Genomic DNA, 12,296 nt, shown 5'->3' on the forward strand with positions numbered 1-12,296 from the left:
GTTCTATGATTGGCTGATAAGGGTGCATAAAAAATGCAGCCCCTCCCAGAATAAATTAGACAACTTCTGAAACTGTAACATCGGCTGGGTTTTTTCTTGTTGTCTCCTAATGCTGCAGCGTTAGTTAAAAGGGTTTCGTGAGTATTGTAATTGCATTAGTTATATCTCTAGCTGGTCTTTGTCAGGTATATAGAAATACCATTTTAATCACAACATACGTCAGGACTAGAAAAGGAAGTTCAATAGCCAGTAGCCAATGGCTGCCCTTGCGTCGTATTTGGTCCGTCGGACCAGCATACAGACGATTGGTTTTCCCGATAGGAATTGAATCTGGCGGACAGATTTGAAACATGTTCTATTGATAGGTCCGTCTAATTTATTTCTAAAGAAAAACGATTGGACTATCCCACACACGATTGGAATATCCGACGGAATGATTCCGTTGGACCTAGTCTGCTGGAAAGTCCGGTCATGTGTACACGGCATTAGGGGTATCAGCGTAAAGGGGGCTGAATACAAATGCACGCCACACTTTTCACATATTTATTTGTAAAAAAATTGAAAACCATTTATAATTTTCTTTCACTTCACAATTATGTGCCACTTTGTGTTGGTCTATCACAATATATCAATAAAATACATTTACCTTTTTGGTTGTAACATGACAAAATGTGGAAAATTTCAAGGGGTGTGAATACTTTTTCAAGGCACCATATAAAGTGGGCGATGACATCTGGCTGGTCTGTTGTGTCTTGATGAGCTGACATAAGCAACAGCAGTCCTTAATTGACTTTAATACCCCTTATTCAATCCAGGTTCTCTATCATATAATGAAATTTGAATCATGGGGGCCCTGCCGACAACACCCGGCTCGACAAACTTCAAATGAGAAATTGAGTGAGCTGGGAGGAAAAAGTCACCAAACACTGACTCTGGCTAATCAACTGCAGCCGCTCTTCTGGTATTCTAATATCGGCAGCTGTTAGAACACAATAGCTGTGGCAGGAGAAGATTCTGCTTAGCATGGATGGTGGAATCTATGTATCTTTACATATGTTAACAACTCACAAAGCAAAAGTTTTGCTGACAATATGAATGCTAGCACTGTAAAAAAATAGAACATATTTCAGGCATTGGGGGCTGGGGACCTAGAGGGAGGGAGGGCACAAGGACTAATCAGTAGCTTTCAATAACTTGAGATCGCGGTTGCTATGCTTCAGCACAGACAATGTAAATATTGAATGCAGTGGCTCACAGCAAACCATAAGGAAAATATGCAAAGAGGCTAAGCTTTTGGTTAATGTTAGGCTAGCGCTGTTCTGTAGTGGGGGAGCACATCTGCCCTTTAGATTGTTGAGGCCTGGTCAGGTGATCCACATGGCACACTGGAGTCACCTAGTTTGGGCCTCCTAGAGTTCTCAAGGCTCCACCTGGCAAGGGACATACGGTGGGAGCACCACCCAGCCTGGAATGACCAGGACCCCAGTACCTTATTCAATGCCACTACTGAACTTTCCCTCAACAGACCCCACAGAGCCCTAGTGAATAGAGCCGTTTCCAGGAAAGAAAATGAAAATATGACGGGTACATGTCAGGCTCTGTGCTATCACCCTTATGCGAGGCTATCATTCCCAACAGTCCTTAGCAAGATGGTAGCAGAATACCGAGATCAGAGATAACAGAGAGCAGAGACAAAATGAAAGGCCTGTACCTTCATGAGGGGTGTACAGAGTTGGGCATCCCCCTGTGGGCGGGTCCACCAAACCCATGCACATGCGGGGGTACCTCTCCTCATTTCTTGTTGTATGTTGCAATTAGAAGAAACATTGCTAAGCTCATGCCCTCTCCACCAGTCCAGTATACCTCTGCACCCTCACTCGCAGTGACAGAATGGGGTCCTGCCATGCACATAGTGTGGACCTCATGCATGAACTTACTTAACTCCATTCCATTACTTAACTTCCATTCTCCTGTACCATGCAGCCTGGTACATGAGGTTTCCGTACTGCGGGTTTGGTCCCAGATGTTTTGGGGGAACTGACTGCTAGGAAGGTAACCAGAACACTGACCCCTTGCTACTGGAGGACCTTATACCTATGCCAGATACCAAGCTTTTCATACATTCTCACAAATCTATGGTTACCTGTGGCAACTACTCTCCTGCTCCGACTCTTCTGCGTTAACCTTAATTCTTTCTGTACCCCATGAGTATTTTACAGGCCCTGTTCTTCTGTCCTTCTTCCTATGAGCCACCATGCACCCCTTTGAATAACTGCAGACCAGGCCAGTGAACAGTTCAAGAAAATTTACTGTATTCTTCTGAGACATTACAGGTCATAAGGCAGATTCAGTCCTCCTCATTAACTAAGCTATGGCATCCCAGGCATACATGTCCAGGTGTAAGTCACTGACTGGCAACATTAATTGGTAGAGAATCCTCTTAGGATGGAAGACGGGTGAGACTCCAGGCCACATCTTTCCTGTGATTTAGACTTTCGTGTTTCACAAACGGTCCTGCTCGCTCCCTAAGCTTGGTTTTCCACCTATTTATATATAGACCAGAGTGGAGGACAGAACCCAAAAAGTCTGGGAAACCGGCAGACCCAAAGCTTAACCCTTCTCTAGCCTGGGCAACTTAGACTTACTTGCTAATAGCACCCTAGTAGGCACCTACCTACACCCCCTAAGGGAATACAAGTAGTCCCAATACATAAAAGTCTTAAATTTATCTCCACATCCCTTCCATAGGTGAAAGCTAATGATATAGGCTCCCTTCCTACATTCTGCATCTTTGTAAACAGTAATCACTTTCCTTGTGGCAATTAACTAACCTAAAGGCTCCCCACCTTCCTAATATATCATTGGAAAGGATACCTCTTTCTTAGTAGGGCAGGGTTGGAACTTAACCAGGATGGCTCCCAAAACCAAAGCTCATGCTCAAGTTGTAGGGGCATCTAGTGGCCAAACAGTAAACACTACAACAGGCCAAATATGTACTCTATTTTAGAGTTCTTAACCAATGAATCACTTATTGTGCATCCTAGGAGGGTCCTAAGGACAAGAAGTGTGTGCTTTTTTGTTCACTACTCAGTTCAGTTCTATTGAATAATCCCCTTTCCTAACCCACTCTGTTAGTGGCAGCAGTAGATCATGGCTTCATTTTTGCAGAACTGCTACAAGAAGAAGAGATGTCATCGTAATATTAAGGTATAGAATGAATAATCTTGCTTTTCTTCTTCTTCATATCTCCAGGCACCAGGATCTGTACCTGCTTGTACCTACCATTCATGATTTGCATCTCAAGCATTCAGTAGGCAGTTGATAGAAACCTACATCTCTCCCAGATGGGTTTTAAGTAATGCATTGTAGAAAGGCAAGGAATGAGTCACATGCTTCCCCATACTTGGAAATGCTAGTTGCACAGATCAGAGCAGTGGTATGGGCATAGGTGTGCACAGCCTATTGCATTAGAGCGTGCACCCCAAAGCTCAAACACACATGGGTGTGAGTGTGTCTACATACTGTACAGTATATATGGTCCAGGCACATTGATCTCCCTGCAGGCACAGTGAAAGAGAAGATCGTAAGCACTTCTCTTATGGCAGAGCTGTTAAGCCCTTGTACACACGGTCGGACATTCCGATGAAAAATGTCCGATCGGACCACGTTGTCAGATAATCCGACTGTGTGTGGGCTCCATCAGACTGTTTCCATCGGAATATCCGACGGACAAAGTTTTAGAGCTGGGCTATAAAACTTTCCGACAAAATGATCCGATTGGACTTTGTCCGATTGTGTGTAGGGAATTCCAATCGGACATAGCGGCACGCATGCTCAGATCAAATTCCTAGAGCAAAGCTATTGGCTACTAGCCTGAACGTAGTCCCGTCGTAACGAAATCACTTTATCACGTTCAGAACGATCGGATTTTCTGACAACTTTGTCCAACCGTGTGTATGCAACACCGGTTTCGGACAAAATCCAATGGATTTTGTTGTCGGTATGTCTGACCGTGTGTACAAGGGCTAAGAGGGAAACTGTTCCCATCCCCACTGCTAAAAAAGAGCTATAATGCTAATGCACACTGATTAGGGTGTGCCCAGGCACACCTGTCACACCATGTGCGCACGCCTATGGATAAGGATAATTATAGTCAACGAAGGGTGCCCAGCACAGAATGGAGGGGTAGGATTAATATGTTTATCCCAACAAATGCGGCTCCTGGCTTGTTTACTTGGGTATTGTTATCAAAAGCTGTCTTTTGCATTTGAATGCAATACACCTTAAAAGCAAAAGCCTGCGTTTACCTGCTTTGCTCAGGGCACACACAAATCTCAATTTGGAAATACCGTATCCAGGGAAAGAAATCACAATGAAATAAATGGGATTCTGTTGAACTGAATTTGATGTGCGATTCAGACATATATCATTGCAAGTAAACAATGCCCATGCACACAAACTTAAAGTATAACTAAAGGCAAAACTTTTTTTTTTAGTTTTGGAGAGGGATTAGAACACCTATCGCTGTCTGTACCTCCATTAGGGAGATTCACCCTTTCTTTTTGTCCTGTTTACCATTATCATTGAAAGTAAAAGAAAATCTAAAATTTTGGGTGGTCCCTAGAAAAGTAATAGAGGTGACATCTTCCAATGAGGACACTAGTTCTGTTGACCTGGGGGTCCCCAAGGAATTCACTTAATTTGCAGACAATTCCTCTACACTTTCTTTTTTGCTATTTGTAGGGAAGTGAAGGGAAATCTCCGAAATGGGACACAGATGACAAAAAAAACAAAAAATCTGACAGGGGTTATAACCTCCCTCCCCCCACCCCCACTCTATACAAAATGGAAAAACAAAGTTTTGCCCATAGTTCTACTTTAACCACTTGCCGACCATTGCACGCAGATATACGTCGGCACAATGGCAGCAGTGGGCAAATGAGCGTACCTCTAAGTCCCCTTTAATTGGCGGGGCTAGCAGGTACAGTGTGACTGTGCCTGCGGGACCTGCGGACTTGATGTCCACCAGTGTCCCAGCGATCGTGTCACGGAACCGCAGAACGGGGAGATGCCTATGTAAACAAGGCATTTCCCTGTTCTACCTAGTGACATGACAGAGATCGGGAGCAGTGATCACTGTCATGTCAGTGGTAGCCCATCACCCCAAAGTTAGAATCACTCCCTAGGACACACTTGACCCCTTGATCGCTCCCTAGTGTTTAACTCCTTCACTGCCCGTGTTATTTACACAGTATATCAGTACATTGTTATAGCACTGATCGTTGTATAAATGACAATGGTCCCAAAATAGTGTCAAAAGTGTCCAATGTGTCCGCCATAATGTCGCAGTCACAATCAAAATTGCACATCGCTGCCATTACTAATAAAAGAAAAATGAACAAATAAAAATGGCATAAAACTATCCCCTTTTTTGTAAACGCTATAGCTTTTGCACAAACCAATAAATTTACGCTTATTGTGATTTTTTTTTTTTTTTTACCAAAAATATGTAGAAGAATACATATAGGCCTAAACTGAGGAAAAAAATATATATTTTTTTGTATATTTTTTGGGGATATTTATTATAGCAAAAAGTAAAAAATATTGCTTTTTTTTTTTTTCAAAATTGTTGCTCTTTTTTTGTTTATAGCCCAAAAAAATAAAAACCACAGAGGTGATCAAATACCACCAAAAGAAAGCTCTATTTGTGGGGAAAAAAGGACGTAAATTTTGTTTTGGTGTAACGTCGCACAACCGCACAATTGTCAGTTAAATTGACGCAGTGCCGAATCGCAAAAAGTGCTCTGGTCAGGAAGGGGGTAAAATCTTCTGGGGCTGAAGCAGTTACGGTAAAGCATGAAAATAACTCAAAATATGTGCTCTACGAAAATATAGTAAATTATGTAAGGTACGCTTCTAAGCAAGTGTGAAGGAAGGTGACCCCCTCACACATTGCTTTCTGGAATTGATTGTGCTTCCCCACACTCATATGACAGGAAAAGATTAATGCTTAATAAATCCCATTCTGAGCTAATGTCCGATAAGAAACAGATGCTGGGATTTCCAGTCAAGAAGTAATCATATAACATTGCCCCTACGCAGGTTCTGATCAATTCCAGGTAAAATTACAGTCTGGATCCAAACAGCTGTATAGTACAGACCAGCTTTTTTCAACCAGAATTCTGTGGAATCGACTTATGAGCTGAAGGGGTCCTCAAATGTGGCCCCTGACATAGCCAAAGAGCCACACGTACCGCGTCTTGAAAAAGTATTCATACCCCTTGATTTTTTTATTTTTATTGATATTTTGTCATGTTACAACCAAAAACGTAAATATATTTTATTGGGATTTTACGTGATAGACCAACACAGCGTGGCACATAAATGTGACGTGGAAGGAAAATGATAAATGGTTTTCAAAGTATTTTACAAATAAATATCTGAATTTGCATTTGTATTCAGCCTCCTTTACTTTGATATCCCTAACTAAAATCTAGTGGAACCAATTGCCTTCACAAGTCACCTAATTAGTAAATAAAATCCCCCTGTGTATAATTTAATCTCAGTATAAATACAGCTGTTCTGTGAAGCCCTCAGAGGTTTGTGTCAGGGCTGGCTTAGCCCTTCCTTCTCTGGACTGGCTGCTCAGCTGTCAGCTAATTTCCGGCTCTCATGTCTCTCCACAGTTACCAGCTGATCCTGCTTGTCTACCTGCCTACTTAAGGCTGCCCAGCTCACTTCATCTCTGCCTTCGCCTTGGTCACATCACAAGAAACCATCTCCTGCGTTCCTGTTTAAAGACTGGCTTGCTGACATCCCTTCTGGCTTCTTATCCTGCTTGCTGTTTCTCCACTTGGATCCCTGACTTCTGGCCTGGCTGATTACCCAATTTGGTTACTGAACTCTGGCTTGGCTGGACTCTGACTATGCTTTGATTACGCTTACTCTATTTACCTTTTTATTTTTTATTAATAAACAAGTGTGATTTAATTGTACTTCTGTCTCGGTCTGGTTCATGGTTTCTAACAGTTTGTTAGAGAACCTTAGTGAACAACAGCATCATGAAGGCCAAAGAATACACAAGACAGGTCAAAGATAAAGTTGTGGAGAAGTTTAACGCAGGGTTAGGTTAAAAAAAAAAAACCCAGCTTTGAACATGTCACGAATCACTGTTCAATCCATCATCCGAAAATGGAAAGAGTGTGGCACAACCGAAAACCTATCAAGACATGGCCATCCACCTAAACTGACAGGCCGGGCAAGGAGAGCATTAATCAGAGAAGTAGCCAAGAGGTAACTCTGGAGGAGCTGCAGAGATTTTTTTGTTCTAGCATTTCTTATGTAGTTTCTTTTCTGGCTGCCATTATTATTTCTTAAATTTTTTTTTTCATTAAAGCATTTTGGTGTTTGACACTAATAATACTCTAGGACTTGTTTTACTCTAATACTCTAGGTCTATATCTAAATTATTTGCTATGCATATATAATAATCATCCACACAAGCGCCATCATTTTTCACCATAATTTCCATAAAGCTACATTCAGACAGCCAAATACACTATATTACCAAAAGTATTGGGACCCTTGCCTTTACACGCACATGAACTTTAATGGCATCCCAGTCTTAGTCCTTAGGGTTCAATATTGAGTTGGCCCACCCTTTGATAGCAGCTTCAACTTTTCTGGGAAGGTTGTCCACAAAGTTTAGTAGTGTGTCTATGGAAATGTTTGACCATTCTTCCATATGTGCATTTGTGAGGTCAGGCTTTGATGTTGGAGAGAAGGCCTGGCTTGCAGTCTCTGCTCAAGTTCATCCCAAAAGTGTTCCATTGGGTTGAAGTCAGGACTCACCCATGTCTTTATGGACCTTGCTTTGTGCACTGGTCCAAACCAATTGGGTTATGGTGTGGGGTTGTTTTTCAGAGGTTGGGCTTAACCCCTTGGTTCCAGTGAAGGGAACTCTTAAAGCGGGAGTCCGCCGGGAGTCTGCCGTTTTTTTTTTTTTTTTAAAAAGCCAGCAGCTACAAATACTGCAGCTGCTGACTTTTAAAATAGTGACACTTACCCGCCCAGCGCGCCCGCGATGTCGGCACCCGAAGCCGATCCCTCGATCGTCTCTCGGGTGCTGCCGCCGCCATCTTGGGTATGGGAATCAGGAAGTGGAGCCTTTCGGCTTCATTTCCCGGTTCCCTACTGCGCATGCACGAGTCACGCCGCGCAATAAGGATGGTCCCCACTGTCTCTGGGATACGTGTGTTTCCCAGCAGGCAGCGGGGGACTTTCGGAAAGGGGCGTAGATTCTGCGGAAAGGGGCGTACCTTCTGCAGAATCTACGCCGGAAATGGGTGCAGATACCTGTACTGTACAGGTACCTGCACCCCCCTCCCCCCTGAAAGGTGCCAATTGTGGCGCCGGAGGGGGGGAGGATTCCAATGAGCGGAAGGTCCACTTTAGGGTGGACCTCCGCTTTAAGGCATCAGCATACCAAGACATTTTAGACAATTGCATGCTCCCGACTTTGAAGGAACAGTTTAGGGATGGGTCCTTCCTGTTCTAACATGACTGCGCATCAGTGCACAAAGCAAAGTCCATAAAGACTTTGACTGGCCTACACAGAGTCCAGACCTCAACTAGTCCAGGACCTCAACCAGATAGAACACCTTTGGGATGAATTAGAGTGGAGACCTTCATGTCCACATCAGTGCTTGACCTCACAAATGCGCTTCTCGAAGAATGGTCACACATTCCCATAGACACACTCCTAAACCTTGTGGACAGCCTTCTCAGGAGAGTTGAAGCTGTTATAGCTGCAAAGTGTGGGCCAACTCAATATTGAACCCTACAGACTAAGACTGGGATGCCATTTAGTTCATGTGCGTGTAAAAGCAGATGTCCCAATACTTTTAGTAATATCGTGTAGGGGTAACACGCCGGCTGCATCCACGGTCAGTATTCGCATGTAACCATTGGGATGAAGTGGCGTCTACCATCACTTTGCAAATCTGACAGTCACTACCGACAGCTGCTGCTGGTCGCACACAGTGTGTGCAGGCAGTGTTTACAACGTCGGCAAAAATCTACTTAGCATTGATGCTGAGTTTTGGTCACATACAAACTGGATGCAGGTAATTGGCCAGTTTGTATGTGGCAAGATTTTGTTGCATCCAAAGGTAGACTTTAGCTACCTCTGAAAACAGCAAAAATTCCACATAATTGCCACTAGATGGACCTGACAAGCCTAGAAAATACATGTATTAAGCAAATTATATCAAAGATTTGTGACACCTGTGTGAACGATCGACATATTTGCACAGCAAATTTCTTACTGATCCCTAGGTTTGCCATTATTGTTATTCTTTTTATTTGTTTTTAGATATCTAACTTGCTGACACTGATAACATACTGTGAGCTGTAGATCTAATTTTCCTAAGACTTGGAAATTAAGTCAAGGGTTCCTCTGGGGTAAAATGGTTGAAAAGGCTGGTATAGATATATCAGTAATCAGTGAGTAATTCTGGCAGCCCTGGCGCTGACTATAAGATGCACAATGGGTACCTGACGCCAGCTGATGTATGAAATTGAATGCGTAGTTCATTAGATACAATTTTATGGTTTTCCACAGCACACTGATGTGTTATCCATGACTTTAACATCTTGATCAATATTTAATCCTAGATGGGAACACTTTCTACCGTTTCCCTCTAATGAAGTTCCATCTAAACAAGCCTGTATAATAAGATACAGTGCAATCTGCAGAGTGCAGCAGCCAATCGTTTTTCATTGCTCCTGCTTTCTGTACTAAGCACGCCATCGCTGATGTTTTCATTGCCTTGGGCAATATCATAACAACGTCTTTCATGGCAATGATTTTGACAATGACCTTGTAAAACCTAAGAAGATAAGGGCACTCTTATAGTACTTAAGTTAACCACTTGCTTACTGGGCACCTAAACCCCCCTCCTGCCCAGACCAATATTCAGCTTTTAGTGCTGTCACTCTTTGAACGACAATTGTGTGGTCATACAACACTGTACACAAATTACATTTTTATATATTTTTTCCTACAAATAGAGCTTTCGTTTGGTGGTATTTGATCACCTCTGGGTTTTTTATTTTTTGTTAAAAAAATTAAAAAAATATAGATTTTTTTTAAAGAAAAATACAAAACCATTTTATATTTTGTTAATAAATTTTGAAAACAGGTAATTTTTCTCCTTTATTGATGTACGCTGATGAGGCTACACTGATGGGCACTAATAGGCTACACTGATGGGCACTGATAGGCTGCACTGATGGGCACTAATAGGCAGCACTGGTGGTATTGTTGGGCACTGATGGGTGGCACTGGTGGGCGGCACTGAAGGGCATTGATAGGTGGTACTGAATGTCACTAATAGGTGGCACTGATAGCAGGCACTGATGGGTGGCAGTGATGGGCACTGATCGGCACTAGTAGGTAACACTGATAGGCAGCACTGTTAGGTGGCACTGATGAGGTACCAATTGGCACCACTGGTGGGCATTGATAGCACTTGTGGGCACTGATAGGTGGCACTGATTGCTGGCACTTTCTACTATGGGCACTGATTTGTGGCACTGGCAGGTGGCACTGGAAGGCGGTATTGGTGGGCACATATGAGGCAGCTTTGCCTGTTTGAATTGCCGATTGCCAATCGGCTTCTCAGCGTGAGAAAAAAAAGATTACCGATCTTCTGTTTATATCACTTGATCAGCTGATCACGTGGTAAGGGGCCGGGACTCGGATCTGTGATCACCCCAGTCTCATTGACTCTGGTGATCACGGCTCAGGCCACGTGCCCCCTAAGGGGAGGCCATCTATTGCCGGCCTCTTGGCAAAGCAGATCCACGCTGTAGCTGTTACTCGGCTATAGCGCGGATCTGAAGAAGTTAAAGGAGTTGTAAAGGCAGAAGGTTTTTTTTTTCCTTATGCATTAGAATTAAAAACCTGTGTGTAGCAGCCCCAGCACCCCCCTAATTACTACCTGAGCCCCTTCTCCCTCCAGCAATGTCCATGATCCCCACAGTCATCCAGGACACTTACTTTGGGGAACAGTTAGAAGAATGCTTCTTACACTGGTGGTCAGTAATGTCCCTTACATTGGTGGTCAGTGGGAAGGAGGAAGAGGACACACCTAAGGAGCTCTCTGAGAACTAGCCTTTTTTCAAGCCTGGGCCTTGCCTGCTACCTTGGCCCAGGAATAATGCCTAATCCTGGGGGAGGCCCTAGGAGGTATCCCCCTGATGACACGGGCATAGTTGGCAACATTGTAAAAAAAAAATTCGGGACACTTTTTTGGCAGTAGGCAGTGTTGTGTTATAATTAGAGGGCGGGGCATGCAGTTATCGGTGTGGCATAGGAAAGGGATAAAATGCGGCGTGCGGGTGTGGTTAGTGTCTGAGATGAATGCGGGATGGAGAGGGAAAGGGAAAGGGGGGGGGATGGAGGGACAGCAGCCCCCCAATCCTACACCACAATAGCAATATGTGTTTTCCAGAGTTTGACAATCAGCAGATAAAGATACTCCAAATACCTGGTGTTAGCGCTTCAATCATCCCGGCGCCATGATTGTTATGGTGTCAGGATGATTGAAGCGCATTATTTCTATTATTACATTGTAATATTAAATTAAATCATTCAACTCACCATAATGCAGAATCAGTGGGAGCCCTGAGCGCGTCACTAGCCGCGTTGCCTGCCACCAGATGCCATCAGATGCCCTCAGCAGAGTCCCTCCTTACATCAGGTGCCCCATCAGAGCAGCCTTCCTTACATCTGGTGTCCATCAGAACAGCCTTCCTCACATCTGGTGTCCATCAGAGCAGCCTTCCTCACATCTGGTGTTCATCAGCGGAGCCCCTCCTAACATCTGGTGCCCCTCTGACATCCAGACTCTGACTGTGCCCCCTCTGACATCCACAGACTGGCTCCCTCTGTCATCCACAGACTGGCTCCCTCTGACATCCACAGACTGGCTCCCTCTGACATCCACAGACTGGCTCCCTCTGACATCCACAGACTGGCTCCCTCTGACATCCACAGACTGGCTCCCTCTGACATCCACAGACTGGCTCCCTCTGAAATCCCATCCACAGACTGGCCCCCTCTGACATCCCATCCACAGACTGGCCCCCTCTGACATCCCATCCACAGACTGGCCCCCTCTGACATGACATCCTATCCACAGACTGGCTCCCTCTGACATGACATCCTATCCACAGACTGGCCCCCTCTGACATGACATCCCATCCACAGACTGCCCCCCTCTGACAGATCC

The sequence above is a fragment of the Lithobates pipiens genome, unplaced genomic scaffold (genome assembly GCF_037356315.1).
Source record: "Lithobates pipiens isolate NorthernLeopardFrog02 unplaced genomic scaffold, aLitPip1_a1.2 Scaffold_54, whole genome shotgun sequence".
NCBI lineage: Eukaryota > Metazoa > Chordata > Amphibia > Anura > Ranidae > Lithobates > Lithobates pipiens.